Raw genomic sequence first — 18,482 nt, 5'->3', positions numbered from 1 at the left:
AGAATATTATTCCAAAACTCATTACCGAGTGGAAATATGCAAAGTATATTGTTATTTTACTATCTTTTGCATAGATCTAATAGCAAAACATGCAGAATTTAGTTTGGGAGCTATTTCTTTACTATGATTTTTCCAATTTAACATATTATCGACTTTTTAGTCAAGAAATTTGGTTGTTATTGTTTCTATTTGGGACCTATTGTTTATTATTGCGCTTCAAATTTGCGAGGTTGAATTTCGATATGATTTCACTTATTTGCAAATGAATTTACAATATTCTCCAACAGTAAGCTGTTTTTTCTGCAACAAATTCACGTGAGAATGAATCTCTTGCTTTAATAGCCATCTTCAATCCATCACGTCCGTTTAATTCTGAGTTTTGTGGCTAGTGCAAATATTGTAGCTAAACACAACCTTCTTTTATTAGGAACAATTATAGGCTACTTGTGTGTCTGCATTGAACAGGAAGCATATTAATACTGACTACATATAATATTGACAGTAATACTGATCGTGTATGCTCGCTACAATATTGATATGTACTGTTAATATTACTGACCCATTATTACTGATCACTTGATCAATATTACTGGCCGTGTAAGAGTTACGGAAAAAGAAGGGCCAATAATGCCATTCAAGAGCATAGACGAAGATACGGGGAAGCATGGGGAGAGGACTTCCCCCCCCCCCCAGATCAAAGAGAAATAAATGAATGGATATAACGGAAAAAAATTCCCTCCGGCACCGAGATTCGAACCAGAGATTTCAGCTCTACGTGCTGACGCTTTTCCCACTAAGCCACGCCGGATTCAAATTCCGATGCCGGATTGAATCCTTCTCAGTTTAAGTTCCACCCTTCTGTTCCCCTTTGGTGGCCTACCCTCATGTACTGTGTTACAAAATATGATAGTGGCACAATGCCCAACACTATGTATTACAGAGGTGCACTCATTACGAGTGACTAAGTGGCCGGGGTCTGACGGAACAAGGCGCCGTCTTGAATCACGAAGTGATTACTTACGCTTATCATACTTGGGTACATCATAGTAAAGTGATATAAGCTAATGTTTTTCTCTAGTATTACAAAGCATAATTCTCAGTTAAAATAGATTAAATTTGAAAATTAATATACAAATCAATGTTTACGTAAACGTTATCTTTCTAAATATAGTCATTACTTTTGCAATTTATATTTTTATAGTATGGAAAAGAGAGAACTGGGACAAGCCTGAAACGTTTTCTAGAGATAGTTCATTCAGTTCACTTCACGTGACAATTAGTTCGCGAGATATCCCTCCGTCTTTTAAAGTATAAAACAGAGTGGAGGTAAAGGTATTAATAATAATGAACCTGCTAATTACATACTTACTTACAAAAATGGCTTTTAAGGAACCTGGAGGTTCATTGCCGCCCTCAAGTAAGCCCGCCATCGGTTTCTATCATGAACAAGATTAATCCAGTCTTTACAATCATATACCACCCCCACAAATCCATGTTTATATTATCCTCCCATCTAGTCTACATCTCGGACTCTCCCCAAAGGTCTTCTTCACTCCGGCCTCTCAACTAACACTCTATAATTATGCATTTCTAGATTCGCCCATACGTGCTATAGCTATGCCTTGCCCATGTCAAACGTCTGGATTTAATGTTCCTAATTATGTCAGGTGAAGAATACAATGCGTACAGTTCTCCTGTAACTTCATCCCCCTTGGCCCAAATATTGTCCTAAACACCTTATTCTCAAACACCCTTAACCTCTGTTCCTCTTTCAAAGTGAGAGTCCAAGTTTCACAACCATACAGAACAACCGGTAATATAACTGTTTTATAAATTCTAACTTTCAAGTTTTTTGAGAGCAGACTGGATGACGAAAGTTTCTCAACCGAATAATAACACTATGGATAATAGCGTGTTGGCGCATCTGTTATTATTGTGGGTGATGACACCTAGTGACCATGTAAGTGATAACGAATGACGATGTGGACAGATATAAAGCATCCCACGTAATTAGTCATGACATGACTCCTCTCTAGTTCACACAAGGATCTTAGGATCTCGTTTTAATGAAAATCAACAATATTAATAATTGATATAATTGACATTTTGCTATACCAAGGTAAGATATAGGGTTCAGAGGACATAATGAATGTTTATTTTTAGTTATATATGTAGGAGTATGTCTTTGTCTAATTTTTTGCGTGACAGCGCATTCGTATGCTCATAATAAGAACAGGTACTTATTTGAGTATCAGCTATATTATTGCCCCTCTTCCCCCAAGAAAATCATTCTATCTCCGTCTATGTTTAAGACATAAAAAGGTAACCAATGTAAATTATTTAGATTTGGACTTAGCTGGGTTATCGATTATTTTAATATAATATATCGAGAACTCTTGCAGCACATTTTATTGAATATATAACGATAGGATTTCCGCTATGGGAAATGGTAGGTAGGTTGCTTGGGTTACCACTGCTCTATAAGGGTTAACGAGATTCTTTGCCATCAATTCTGAATTGATAATGAGAAGTGCAGGGGGTACGACAAAGGTGAAATGAATGGAAGGGCAGTGGCAAGGAAACCTGTTCAGAGCTAGTCTTGATTCAACGACAAAAGAGCCAGTTCCGAGTTCTTCCCAAAGGGCACGTACACACTTTCTTGCAAAACTGTGTCACAGACTTATTTCTGCAGTCAGGGCAAAGGACAGAATCTTGGAATGAGTACATATGTACTTCTTAACTAGTCTTCTTCTTATTTCAGTTAAGACAGTTCTCTCTATGATAAAGCAGGATACCCAAAATGGGACGATATATTCCGATACACTACAACAACAGCCCTTTCTGTGCGTGAATTTCATACTTGACTAAGAACCGGGAAATTTACTCCGACATAATCTAAATTGCAATGACAATTTACGAAGAAAATGAATAGATTACCGAACGACCATTATCGTCTAAATATAACAATGGAAGAAGACGATTGAAGACAAAGGATGGATTCCTACAAAAAGTACAAGGAGAAAAACATGGAATAAATGCTGTTTTCACCACCATAAAACCGTTTTCAAATGTTCATCTGCAAGAGTCAATTGCATTATACTCAGTTATATCTTATACAACCTGCTGAAAAAACACGAAATGCAATCTGAACTCTGTAGTGTTTGGGAAAAGTGACATAAGTCAGTTTTCACAAACCTTTTTTGATAATTTATTGACAACTTACGTTGGTTTATGTCGATTTGATTTTTTTTCTGTATGAATTATTGTAATGGGAGAAATACTTATGTATTTTTTTCCAAGCGAGCAGATATTCCGTAAGTTGTCAATAAATTATCAAAAAAGGTTTGTGGAAACTGACTTATGTCACTTTTCCCAAGCACTGCAGAACTGTTCTTAGCGTAAGCATTGAAAACTAGTCGGCCTGGGTGGCGTAGTCGGTAGAGTGCTGGCCTTCTGTGCCCGAGGTTGTGGGTTCGATCCCATTCCAGGTCGATGGCATTTAAGTGATGTACTGTCATCTAAAAGAACTCCTGCGGGACAATTCTGGCACACCGGCGACGCTGATATTATAACCTCGGCAGATGCGAGCGTCGTTAAATAAAACATTATTTAGACTTAAACTATCAACACAATATATCCAAGCAATTTACTTAAGAGTTAGGTACAGTTTTACAGCAGTAAAATTTTAGAAATATTCAACATTATTTTCCTCCATTACTGCATGTTGTACAATAATGAAAATTAGTATGAGTAAAACCCTGTCCTTCTGCTATACGAAAAAAATATTTTTACTATTTAAAAATTAACTACATTTTTTTAATTCATTCCACTGTGTAGCAATGAAGGTTTCCCACATAACTAAAAAACTATCTAACATTCTGTGATGAAATTTTTTGTGTGTATTTATGCATGTCATATCTAAATATGATGCAAGATCAACCATCTAACTTTGTTAGATTGTCTGATAAAAGATAAATTCATTTTAAAATAATGGTAAAATATCAGTATTTTCTTCTAACGTAAGAGGAAATAATTTTTTTTAAGGAATGTAGTTGAAAGAACATGATATTGTAAACGTGCTTTTCAGGAATAAAATAAAAAAGAGAGAACATGAAAAAGTTAACAAGGTTATGAGTTATGAGGGAAACGCTTCATCACTGAACAGTGAACTGCCACCGTTTTGAATTTTGAAGTAAAAAAAAAGCCTATAAATATGTTTTTTTTAATCGTAAAAATATTCTTTTCATTTTTGTACAAGATACATTAGTGGAGGAAAAAAATGTTGAATATTTCCAAAAATTTTACTGTTCTAAGTTGTACCTAACCCTTGAATGGCCCCATCTCTACACCGGTGTATCCAAAATTAACACCAATGGATGCGTTGGAGTTGGCTGGCTGGCAGCTACTGTTCTTTCTATATAACGGCCTTTGATGGCAAAATACGAGCTATCCTCGCTGCCCTACAACTGTCGCTGTGCTGGGTCAGATCATTCTTAAACATAGTAATCCTGTTCAATTCTAAATCTGCTATTCAAGCCTTACGAAACCGGTTGCAATAAAATACAAAGATTGCAGAAAAATGTCCTTCCTATCGCAAGAAATTCACAGAACAGCTGTACTTCAACGGGTTCTATCGCACTGTGTTATCCACAGTGTGTTAAAACCCGTTGTAGTACAAGGAAGGAAAACCCCCAACAATCTTGCAAAAATAGTACAATTCTGCAAAATACAGTATCGCCATCGTCATCATCAGCAGCAGCATCATCATCATCATCATCTACAGGATGGTCCGTTCCGATCACAAGATCATCTCTCCATCTTCTTCTAGAATACCCCACATCACACTTCCCAGAACATCACTTGTTTTGTTAATCGTTCTGGACCCATTCGTAAAATACGATCTTTCAATTTTTACTTTCTGTCACTAATCAATTCTTCTAAATTAAAAATCTTTAATTCTTTCCTTATTGCGAGCTTACTAACTTCATCCCTTCGTGTGCAACCAGCTACCGCTCTTAGAAATCTCATTTCTGTCGACTGTGTGTTTCTCTTTCCTGATCTATTTAATGCCCAATTTCCGGACCCATAAGTCAGCATTGGAACTGCCATAGTCTTATAAAACTTAGTTTGTGTGTCTTTTCGTGCTTTTCTTGTCAAAGTTCGTTTTACTGTTACGCAAATCTGACTAAATTTGTTTAATTTGTTCTGTAGATCTGTAATGTAATGGATGTAACTTAACAGCTGTCACAAAATAAGTATTTGATAAAACAAGGTTATATATGGAAAAGAGTTACGAAATCAGACCGACAATCAATTTACAACCAATAACAGAGTCGAGTGGACCAACAGAGGGAAAGACGAGTGGAATAGGACTACTTATGTCTCACTCATGACAGAAGACGGGGTCCTAAAAACAGCCAGAGAAGGTATTCCAAACGAAAGAATCCCTGAAATATCCAGAAAAAGATGGGATGATTTCTTAACTGGAGGGAAGAAGCCGTTTGTCTAAATAAAAGAAGAAGAAGAACTCTCTCAGGTTCTTTTACTTGCCGTAAATCTACGAAAAGTGACGCTGGTTTTACTTCCCTCCCAGAGAAAGCCACGATAAAGATTTTATTGCTCCTGAACGAGTTTGAACTCACGAATCTCTGACCCAACGACCAGCGTTGTAACCAGTAGACCACCGAGGACATCTTCAATGGTACTGTCTAACTTTGCTTTTAAAAAAAATGTACCGGAACTTCAGGAGTTCCACATGAGGTATTGTTTCTACATGTGTATTGAACAAACCCTTATGTAAAATATACAGTTAGGCCGAGAGCTCGATTATTATTGTTAAGTTATACCTCAAAGACAGAAAAGAAATTTACATTAACTTCTCCTTCTCTTCGAAATACTGAACTCTTCTATTCCTCCGTACCTGTCGTCTCGCTTCACTTACCTTCCTTCTCGCCACAATCTGAACACACGTTCTCGCCATGAAACAATACAAGCAATACCATCTCATCGCACCTCCTTATACTCATCCTCTTTCACAATAGTCTTGCCAAGACTCTGGACTTCGCTGCCTACTACTAGCATCAGGGATTGTCGAAATAAAATTGAATTCAAACGCAAACTTACTAGGCACTTGGTCAGTAATTGAGACTCGCTCAGACATGGCTTCTTGTAAATAGGCTAGTTATCTTATTCTAACATAAAATATTTAAATATCCTGTAATTTAATCACTATATAATTTTATTATCCTAGGTTTAATTTGTACTTCAGTAAAACGATCTTTCTTCGTTCTTAACTTTTATAATAAATTGTCTAGCTTTTATTAATCAGGTAATCATTTAGTAATTTGACTTTTATTATAATTGTAAATTTAATATTAATTGTAATTGTAATTGTATTCTTAATATTGTAGTTGTAATACCCTGGTAGAGAAGGCCATGAACGAGGACGTACACACCAAATTATAAATTATAAAAACATGAAGCGCACATGAAACAGTAATGCAGTAAAGTTACATAACTTATTACGAGCCTTCACTTCACAGTAATTAATTAAACACAACTTATTCCCTATCACAGCCCTCTCCACATGAAGCCCACACGAGCGCCAGCCATGATGCAGTATACCTTATTTTATTTCATGGAGTGCAGTTTCATAGAAAGGACTTTGCCGACAGACCTTCTACTGCCCCCTACTAATTGGTTGTCATAAATAAATGTCTTCCTTACTGTGACGGAAATCTTGTCTTCTCTTCTTATTAACCAATCACAACCTTCGTTCAGAAGAATTGACAGGCTCCCCTCAAATCCACGTGGAGGCAGAGTTGTCGCATCGTTTCCGAATTCCAAGAATCCCGTCAGTCTGACTTCGATGGTCACCAGGATTGTGGCAACTGTGCAATCTTGGGACGAGGGGACAGGATGAAATTATCAGAGTTGTTTGTGTAGGAAGTCATAAATCTGTAAGCTGGTGTTCAAAGGAGCCACCGAACTGCACTCCTTGAAATAAAATAAGGTATACTTGAAAGATGAATGTTCGGTTTCCCATGATTCACAAGAAGCTTACATTCGTTTACACCAGTGGTGCAACTCGCATTCTTGTGACGTCTTTGTGAAATATCTCAAGCATGACGATACTGGAGTCTGTTCGCATTATTCTGGATGGTCCTTAAATACAAAAGCGATTTACCACCAAATACCCTGGTTGAAGAAATTGCATTGCCTAAATATCTGTGATATTCCGTTAGATTTTAATCGTCACAGATTTTGAAAGAAAGTAGACCTAACTGCTGTCTCATTTTATATGGCAGGCCTACTATAATTAAAAAACCTCACACTAAAGCACTATAGGAGACGCTTTTGAAATGCTAAAAAAACGAAGCCTGTATACTCTTACTTGTACAGTACAGATAAGAATATTGGGAACAAAGGATGGCACTTATGTTACTGACGTCACATAATAATAATAATAATAATAATAATAATAATAATAATAATACAGATTAATCAACGCTATCAAAATAAACCTAAAGGAATATAAACAGGCAGATATTCCAAGCATAGGCGGAGAGAGAACCGTTTCCTTGGGGGGGGGGGGGGCAAAAGCAAAACCATAGAATCCCGACATAACGAGGTTACGGGGAATATCATTTACTTCCTCCCCCGTTATAGCTTGACCGCGGTACAGTATATCGGAATATGATCATTTAATAAAAGTATTTTTGGGATGCATGTTTCTTACAGTGTTAGGCCTACATCAATTTCCACGATGTTTCGGACCGAGTCGTATAAGGCTTCAACTGTAGGTCTACTATAAATTATAATAGGGCATAACCATAGACAAAATATTGAATTCAAAAGACTTTTCTTGCTTTTGTTTATAAATTATATTATTTGTAAATGCTACCATGGTACCATCTTCCTTTCACAAAAAAATCTTTGGACTATAGTTGTTTTATGAAAACTAGGCCTACTCAAAATTTCCACTCCGTGAACATGGACTATGTTCTTCCCCCCCCCCCACCACTAACACCTAATTCAGTAGATGGCCGCTGCAGACTTCTAACACAGGAGTACAGGCTGTTACAAAAGAAACATTACAGTGCTTCCATTCCTCAAACGAGGTACAGAAATTCTTATACATTCAGAAATTTAAAATAACCATCAATTTAAGCAACAGAAACTTAATCATAAACAAAAGCAAGAAAAATCTTTTGCATTCAATATTTTCTAATGTTAATAGAAGAAGAAAAAAAGGGTTGAGACAAGTTTGGGGGAGCAGTGCCCCCCCCCCATACACTCCCGTAACTCCGCCTATGATTCCAGGCCATATAAGTTTTTGTGTCAGACACTCTTTAGAGAAACCTAACAATTGATTACAGTTCCCATACGTCCCGTAAAACTGTGAGAAAGCCCCTTTTTTCGGTAATTGTCCCTTTTTCCCCGAAAGAGGTCTTCGGGACATGTTTTGTCCCGTATTTAAAAATTTAAAAATTACTGACTGAAAGAACAATTGTATTTTATTATAGACAGGCCCTATTAGTCTTCAGCACAGCTGGTGATATTAAATTCGCTACATTAACAACATTGGAAGTAACACTGAATGTATACGATGTGTGTGTCCCCCCCCCCTTCACGTTGTTAACCCTATAGCATCTATTAGTGATTTATGGTTGTGCTAACTGACGGAGTTACTTGTCAACGTGACGCTGAAACTTGTGTTCAGGTTAATGACCAACGACAGTCCTGATATATTGTATTTTTACTCGTATATTTTGAATAGGGTCCCCAGACATATTAGAAAAGAATACGGGACACTTATCAGTTGTCAATGAGTAAAGTTTGCTACACAAACAGTTTACTAACTAAGAGTAAGTAAATAAATAGTAAACGAAACTGTTAGGGAGCATATTTGCATTAAGTTTAAGTTTCTTTGTGTAAGTTGCCTTCAAATTGCTTTTACTAAGTTATTACAGAAATAGCTACAAAATACTCGACTCACGTGACAATATTCTCATAAATCAATCCGCCTTGGCCTTGCAATATTTCTCTGAAGAATGAATTTCACTTAACAATTGTTTGTTTTGAAGAATCATATCATGAAAAGCAACACAATCCTCAATGAAGAATGATTTTACAACGAGCATTGATTTTACTGTTCTTACAGATAATTTATTTTTCTCATCAGTCCATAGAGCGTTCATGTGAGAAAATAATCTTTCGACACACGCATTTGTTCCAAGGATACATATAATGAACTCCACTACCCTCTTCAGATTTGAGAGTTCTCCTTCAGTACTTTTTAAAGATTCAAAAAGTAGATGCAGCATAAATAGTTTGAAAAAATAAACACTGGATGATATCCAAATACCGTCGAAATAACCCCTACTCGTACTACTTTCATATAAGCAAGCTGTAACTTATAAATTTTGTCAGATACTCTTCAGAGAAACTCTAAAAGTTACCTACGGTAGGCTATGCCTGAAATCGCTGTAAATGGACAGACAAATGAATATTACAAGCAACATAGATGCTGAAAACGTGTTTTCCATGAAACTCTCATGATATACCCTGTACAGACTGCGGTCTGGGGTCACCGATTCGAGAGACTGAAGTTTGGAACGCACGGAGTATACGTGACATCATGATTCATGGGGTGAAATGGTACTGTGAGAGTACAGTTGGTTTCGTAATAAATTAGGCCTACATTACCGCCTTACCAACTTCATGGTAACAATTCCTTGTTGATGAACACATCTCCAAACATAATGAAGATGACTGTATAAGTTAATAATATTGGTGGTGGTGGTGGTGGTGGTGTGTTGGTAGAAATAATGACCGTGGCAATGGTGATAATGATGAATGATGATTAATGATGGTGCTGTTGGAAATGAAAACGGTGATAGTGTAGATTATGACAGTGGTGGTCGACGTCGATGTCTATGATGAGGATGATTACCACTTCTTAATGCCTATTTAACGCTTACAGAACATCACAACTGAAATCAGACACAAACCCAGTGATACAAACATTGACGAAACAAATTAGTACTGAAGAGTTTGTTTACTATCGCAATACAAATGCGGGATGTAACTTTCTCAAATAAATTATAACCTCCTGATGAACTCCCTGGATTCTCTAAGCAGCAACCGGCGATAAACACGAATGGATGCGAAATTTTGGGAGTTTGTTAATGCGATTACCTGACAAATGGACGTTAAATGTCGCTACAAGTTTATGCACTGATATGACTTAAATACAAGACACAGGCAACATAAGAAAACAACTAGACTATAGGCCTAATAAATAAAAACAATTCATCAGGATGTTAGAGCAGTTGGACATGCCTCAGCTGAAGGATTCTCAAACAGAAACAAGAATTCAATTTAGGTAGGCCGCGGCCGGTTATATTTCTGTACAACACAGCTAAGGAGCAGGCTTTCTTCGAATATTTCCACGCCATCAGTTCCTCACTCACCATTTCTATTTATATTAATTTCTCAGACTTCGAAAAGAGTTTAACGTTTAAAACAATAGTAAAACATTAACCTATCAATTTATAGTTCTTTGACATACTCTTCGAGATACTCTATTGAATGCAATAGCACTGGTTTATCTATGTTTTAATGTAGAATCTATTTTACAGAAGAGGAAGCACGCTGAGTGCTCTGGTAATGTGTCAACCTATTTCATGCTTCTTTTAAGCCGTGAGCACATTCTAAACTAACATCGGGGGAATTTAATTATCTCCCATAAGTTGTACTTGATTATTTTTGATAACAGAAAGCTTGCGTATTACTTTTGACAAATCTAGTTTGTTTAAACTTTGAAAATTAAAGATACAGTCTCTACCGTAATTACATCGAAGATACAGCTACACTGAGGCCTTCAATCTACTTCTTACTCGCGGCAAAAATCGATCCACAATAAGCCATAATACTTACTAGTTTCAAGAGTGGGTTATTTTACGATCAACAGCATAGGTTATTTTAGCGTCTGAATGAGATGAAGGTGATAATGCCGGTGAAATGAGTCCGGGGTCCAGCACCGAAAGTTACCCAGCATTTGCTCGTATTGGGTTGAGGGGCAACCCCGGAAAAAAACCTCAACCAGGTAACTTGCCCCGACCGGGAATCGAAGCCGGGCCACCTGGTTTCGCGGCCAGACTAGTTGCAAGATTAATTTGAAAATGTGTTAATGTGGGGCATAAGTAGCCTACCTTAACACTAATACCAGGACCAAAAGCTTTGTTACCTGAGCTGGGAAAGTATTAGGTTCTAACCAAAAAAATTAATGATACGTTAAAAGACGCGTGACAGTGTGCTGGTTTTATACGAGGGAGAGTCAAAAAGTAACCTTAATAATTGTTTTATTTATTCAATAAGTACAATAATCATTAAACATTAAATCCAGACGTTTGAGATGGGCAGGACATGTAGCACGTATGGATGAATCCAGAAAGGCATATAGACTGTTAAGGCTGGTTCACAATAAACCGGGAACTGAGACGACAACGAGAACGAGAAGGAAAACAATGTTAAATAATTTATTTTAACATTATTTCCGTTCTCGTTTTCGTTTCCGTTCCCGGCTTATTGTGAACCAGCCTTTAGTTGGGAGGCCGGAGGGAATAAGACCTTTGGGGAGGACGAAACGTAGATGGGAGGATAATATTAAAATGAATTTGAGGGAGGTGGGATATGATGGTAGGGGCTAAATTAATCTTGCTCATGATAGGGACCGATGGCGGGCTTATGTGAGGGCGGCAATGAACTTCCGGGTTCCTTAAAAGCCGTAAGTATATGTACAATAAACTATAAACATTTCATCACTTTTCAACATAGTATAACAGGAACACTTGCATTGAACGTACTGTTGAAAAGTGATGAATTGTTTGTAGTCTTATATTGTACATATTCATTTAATAAAATAATGTTATTAAGGTTACTTTTTGACTCTCCCTCGTATTTAGATGAACCGATATCCGATTCTCGATTTGTGCTAGATGGACGTTTTACGTGGGATTTCCGTATTTCCGTCTAGAAAATGCTGCTAACAATGATTTTCAAACCACTTTTTGCTCGCCCAATAGTTAGTTTAGTTACCTTATCACCTTCAAGGGTACCCCTTAAAGAATAGACTATATTATGACCTCTACTGTTGTTACATAAAACGTTATTTAAACATACTAGATATACTACCTATTATAAAATGGTTTCCACAGCCCTTCAACAGCTTTGTGACAATTAGAAAAATCACTTTTATTTACTCTACAAACTCATAGTAATCAAGCTCTATTTTTATATTTTGCTACTGTTTAATTGTGCAATACACTCCGCTTCGGTTGCACGGAACAGTAGTTTGTCGCTGTAAAAAAACACTAGTACTCAATTCACACACATTAATACACATAAACTGTACGTTACAAAACAAGCAAAACAATATTTTTATAAGTTATTGCTATGTATAACAATTCCCCATTATATTCCACAAACCATCATAGGAAGTAACAAATTTTGGAGCCTATGAAATGGCCACCCTAACCCATTATCTCCCGACTTAGTTGCCTCATAAGGTATGCCTTATTGGTGGCACTTAAGAGGTTCAAATCTGCCTTCGGACAGTTGGCTAAACAGCAACAATTCGACAAAGTTTACCACATGAATGATTTTTTTTATAGATTACCATATTTTACATAATAGCCACTAGTCTAAAATAAGCTAGGAGAGAATGTCGTCACCTTATTTGTATCATACGTTGTTAGGGGCCTACTATTTCTGAAAACTACACTTTGTATTTCCATATTGCACATCGTTTGCATTACCATCCACTGACCTTGTTAACAATAAATGGATTATGTGGACTCGTCTGGATAAATGTAAAAATATGAGTTGAGTGAAAATGGGATTGTCACTTTTATATCTATATCTACGTCCGGCGTTCCGTGTAATGGAGACCAATGGAGTTATCACCGATACATTACATAACATAGCTTCACACATACACTTCTTTTCTAATTCCAGACAAAGGAAATTCCATTATACGAAGCTAAAAGTGACGAGGAAACAATAACAACTGCCTTCCAAACGAATAAACACTGAGAATGCAAGTTTACAAACTCGGGCGGATAAATACGGCATTACTTTCTCCTGTGTAAGAGAGAAGGAGACACTTGCCGATAAACACGCTCTGGTACGCCCTGGATTGAATGTCAAGTTCAAACCAGGTACAACAGCGTTACATACAGAAAAACCTGCAACTATGCGTTCATTAATGCATTACTATTACAAAATAAAGCACAGTGCAAATTACGAGATCGTCTTCACTTACCGTAACAGGTTGTCAATATCATTCATAGACATCCAAACGTTGTAGCCGGAGGGGGGAGGAGAGAATGTAAGCGCACACACACAAAGAGAGGGGGAGGGAATAATAATCACCAGGTCTAATGTATGGTTGAGATGCACTACACTTTCACAGAACGAAAACACTACACACCAATCACAGAAGAGTGAAATCCAAGACTTTCCACCACTTCATAGCAGCTGCTGGCTTAATCCAGTAGCGAGCGAAGAGGAGACAAGGCCCCCTTCTAAAACAAAGGACTACTGCAATACGCCGCGAGCAAGACACCGAACTATTACAGCGAAGAAATCACCAGTGATCACACTTGCAGCACAACAATAACACAAAGGTATCACAGCAAATAACCACAAGAAGAAGCAGTGTAACAAACCAACACTGAATGCCAGCCACCCAACACTATACGACGCAGTATCGTCGGTGACGACCGGCCGGCCGGGTAGGAACGATCTAGAGACGTGGAGGGGGGAAGTAGAGGGGCACAGAGAGTGAGAGGGGGGTCCTCGCGGGCGCAAGGCTGAACCGAACCGCGCCTGCCCTGATGCTGGTGCTTGCCTGCTTGGTTGCTTTGCTTGCCTGGTCTTGGGTCGAGACCACTTTAGACGGTCCAATTTTCTTCTTTTCTTTCTTTTTTTATTCAGTTTCACTGAAACGGTTTTAAGAAGCTATTCAAGTTATTCAGCGACGTTATTTACTTTCCGTGACTTAGACAACGGCAGCAAGTTCTTGTTAATTATCAACCGCGCCGCGTGAGGGCGATACACGCCACAACCCGGTGTAAACATCCCGACCTGGCCCAAATAGGAACAGAAACATAGCTACTGATATCGTGTTACATAACCCCCGCACCTAGTAACTAACCCTCTTTTCACTTCCAGTTCTTGTTAGATGTCACCTTTGAAATTAGGGATTAGCAGTGTGGATTCCAAGACAAAACATCGGTTATCTTCTCTTTATGCAATAATAATAATAATAATAATAATAATAATAATAATAATAATAATAATAATAATAATAATAATTTATTTACTATTATATATTATGCTGTACAACAGCCAGAGACCAATAACAGTTCAGCACAAAGCATAATAATTACAATATGACAAAATTGATGACAAAATAATAAAAAAAAGTCCACAAAAATAATTATTACACATAAAGACAATTACAATATTAATGACGATAATGACGATGAATGGACAGAATAATGGATGACTTTAAAATACATAATCAAGAATACTATGAGAATAATAGTGGTGATACAATGATAATTAAGTATAATGTCTGAAAGAATACATAAATGATAAATCATTGCCAAGAGCAAACTAAGTCTATGTAATGAAAGGATCGAATTCGCAGCCATGCATGTTGGCGTTCTTAATGCATCTGGTGAAAGAAATTTCGAATTTCTATTATAGAAAAGTTTGTGGGCTCTCATATCTTTCGTTGGAATAGGTAAGGTAATATTGTTTAAGAAGGAGTCACAGGATATATCACCTTTGAGGACCTTACAAAAGAACAGATAATCTAGCTCATGGCGTCTAGCATATAGGTTTTGGCAATTAAAATATTCACATTTTCTCTTATAACTATACCCGGAATTAATGGGCAGAAATCTGAATGAACATAAAGATATAAATTTTCCTTGTATATTTTCTAATTTAGCTGAATCTGTAGTTGTAATCGAGTTCCAAGCTACAGATGCATATTCGAGTTTCGATCGCACCAATGTATAGTAGAGCATTAAAAGAGAATCAGGCTTGGAAAAAGAATAAGTTATTGATCTATTATTCCCAACATTCTGATTGCGTGATGTAATCAACGTGACTATAATATAATTTACTGTCAATGAATATTCCCAAATCTTTTACACAATCCGTTCTGTTAATTGGAACATTATTTAGAGGATAATAATAATAATGACAATAATAATAATAGTAATAATAATAACAATAATAATAATAATAATAATAATAGGCTAATAATAAAGTAGTATCGGTCTTGAAAAGAATTCCTTATGCCAGTATCTTGTGAGGTCTCCTAGTTCTTTTTTATATTATATTTCAGATATTATTCTCATAGCGATTCTGAATTTGAATGAAGAGAATATTTTTATGGACAGAGAGAGAGAGCATGTACGTATTGTAGTTTTACATTTCCAATAACAACGCTGGTCAACAATGATTTTGTTAAATGTAAAATTTCTGCTCTTTAAGTAATTTCATCTGCGGATTCCAAAAATGAAGTTAGAATTTTTCTATCACCCGCCATTTTTTCTTTTTTGTAATTTTAGAAAAACATTTATTTTATTGCTAATTTATTTTTATTGCTGTATACAATTTTAATGTGCTATTGGAAAGAAAATATTTCAAATATTTCATTTTATTGCTTTAAAAATTGATTATAACTTTAGATCATTGTTGCCTGTGAAATCAGAATGCATAATAATGAATTTTATTCCTCATAAGACTGTGAGTGTTAGTATTAATTATCAGTCGAGTTAGAACTTACATTCATGAAACAAGTTTCATAATCTGTGTCTTCTTTGTCCTAATTTTAAGTATAGTAAAAGCATCTTATAAAGTGAAAAATACCTCGAAATATTGTCTAAATCACATAAACAATTTTTGTTACGTTTGTGGTTAGTTAACTTTGAAAACACACAGGCGAATTTTATTACACTAGTTAAAAGAGCTTACGAGTGTTATTTTGATTGCAAAATAGATGAGGACAGGAACTGGGCCCCTGCAATCTATTGTGCTACAAATAATTTTATAAACTGTTTGGCTGAAAGGATCCCGTCATATTCCTTTTCCAGTTCCAATGATATGCCGAGAACCTAAGAATCATTCAACAGACTGTTACTTTCTAGGAACCACAGATCGGAAGATTAAAGAGAACTTATCTGCGAGCTGATTCAGAACTATAACGTGATGGAGTGTAATATGTCTCTCAAAATAAAGTCTTGGATCCTCATCTAATTTTTTCTCTCCTCAAAACCTTCGGGTAGTGAACGACGAAAGTGAGAAGCGATTTCATCAGGATTTTTCAGAAATGGAAAGGCGATATCAGAAAGAATGGAGACCAAATATTCTGGCAGATTACTGCTAGACACTCAAAAAAGATCTTAGCATGTAGGCTTTCACGGCCGGTGTCTAGTTGAAATAGAGCTTCCAGGCTAAGATGCCGTGGTCTACTGTTGTGAATATTCCCAGACATTTAGTCTACTACTGCGGCAGACATCTTCAGTGGTTAAGTATTCTACAGTCCGCACTTCAGGAGAAGATCCGAGCAAGGAATGCGAATTTTTCCCTTCTCTTACAACCAACTCCCCAACATGGAACCGGCCAGCCAATGACTAAACCTTGTTTGTCCCAGCCAGCCAATGACACCATCCCCATCCACTTGCTCCTTCAGAGGAACAGAGTTACTAGTTAACCCTCTCCTCTTACCCCGCAAGGAGCATACCACCTCGCAGGTAACTTCTCGTGAAATTTGGACAATAGGTCGAAGTCTTCTGCCAGGGTACCTGTGGCAACTGATAACTTGACTGGTATCCTGTCCTTATTTATAGAGCGGGGGATGGCCTTGGTATTCCTTTGTCCATAAATAAGGACAGGCAACTAGTCAGGTTATCAGAAATGGGCCACGGACCACTTCCCTTCCCCCACTCTTTTATCTTCTACTATCACAAAGAAATTGCTAATTTCTTAGACGTTAGATGTTATGTTTTATTTATCGACGCTCGCAACTGCAGAGGTTATATCAGCGTCGCCGGATGTGCCGGAATTTTGTCCCGCAGGAGTTCATTTACATGCCGGTAAATCTACTGACATGAGCCTGTCGCATTTAAGCACACTTAAATGCCATCGACCTGGCCCGGGATCGAACCCGCCACCTTGGGCATAGAAGGCCGGCGCTATACCAACTCGCCAACGAGATCGACAATTTCTTAGATAATCCTACAATATGATAATAGGGGAAAAATAAATATACTGTAAGTTCACAGGACTAACGGCTTCGAAGCTGGGCATCTGGTTCTAATGAAGTGCATAAGTAGCAATATAACATGGGGGCATGAGATAGTTACTCTGCCTGCCATAATAAAATTCACTTCAATTAAATTCCCCAATGTAAAAAAAAAATAAATACATAAATAAAAGGTCAGGTTATCAGTCGCCACAGGTACCCCTAGCAGAAGACTTAGACCTAGGATACCTCACCATTGAAGATGTCTGCCACAGTAGTAGACGAAACGTCTGGGAATATCTACATCAGTAGACCATGGCATCTTAGTCCGGAAGCTCCATTTCAACTCAAAAAAGATGTTTTTCAAGCCAAGTATAGCCTAAAATCACACACATTTCAGGTAAGAAAATATGTTAGGTAAAATGTTACAAGGTATCAGTACTAGAAAAGTTTGAACTACATTTCATATAATTGCTCAAAAACCCTGGGTGATAGAGAAAATTTTAAAACAGATTAGAAATCAGCACGAAAAATAACTTACTATAAAAATCACCCATTACACTGGTCAACAAAATTAAACATATTTCTTGTTAAAAGACAAAGAATGGGTGATTCTTATAGCATTTATCGTGCTTAGTTCAGATCTGTTTTAAAAATTCTTGTATCACCCAGGTTTTTTGAGTAATTATGTGAAATGTACTTAGACTTTTCTAGTATTGATACCTTGTAACATTTTATATAACATATTTATTTACCTAAAATGTGTGTGAAGTAGATTTTAGGCAATACTTGGCACGAGAAACATTTCTTTTGAGTGTCCAGCAATAGTCTGACAGAATATTTTGGCTCCATTTTTCCTGTAGCGCCTTTCCATTTCAGAAAAATCCTGATGAAAACACTCCCCATGTTCGTCGCTCACTACCCGAAGGTTTTGAGGAAAGAAAAAATAGATGAGAATCCAAAAATAGATGAGAGACACATGACACCTCATCACTTCATAGTTCTGAATCAGCTTACTGATAAATTCTGTGTAATATTCTAATCTGTGGTTAATAGAAAGTAACAGTCTGTTGAATGATCGTTAGGTAGCCTATATCATTGGAACTGGAAAAGGCATATGACGGGGTTCTTTCAGCCACCATTACATGGAGTA

The sequence above is a fragment of the Periplaneta americana genome, chromosome 7, assembly GCF_040183065.1.
Source record: "Periplaneta americana isolate PAMFEO1 chromosome 7, P.americana_PAMFEO1_priV1, whole genome shotgun sequence".
In the NCBI taxonomy this organism is placed as follows: domain Eukaryota; kingdom Metazoa; phylum Arthropoda; class Insecta; order Blattodea; family Blattidae; genus Periplaneta; species Periplaneta americana.
This window is presented reverse-complemented; position numbering follows the sequence as displayed.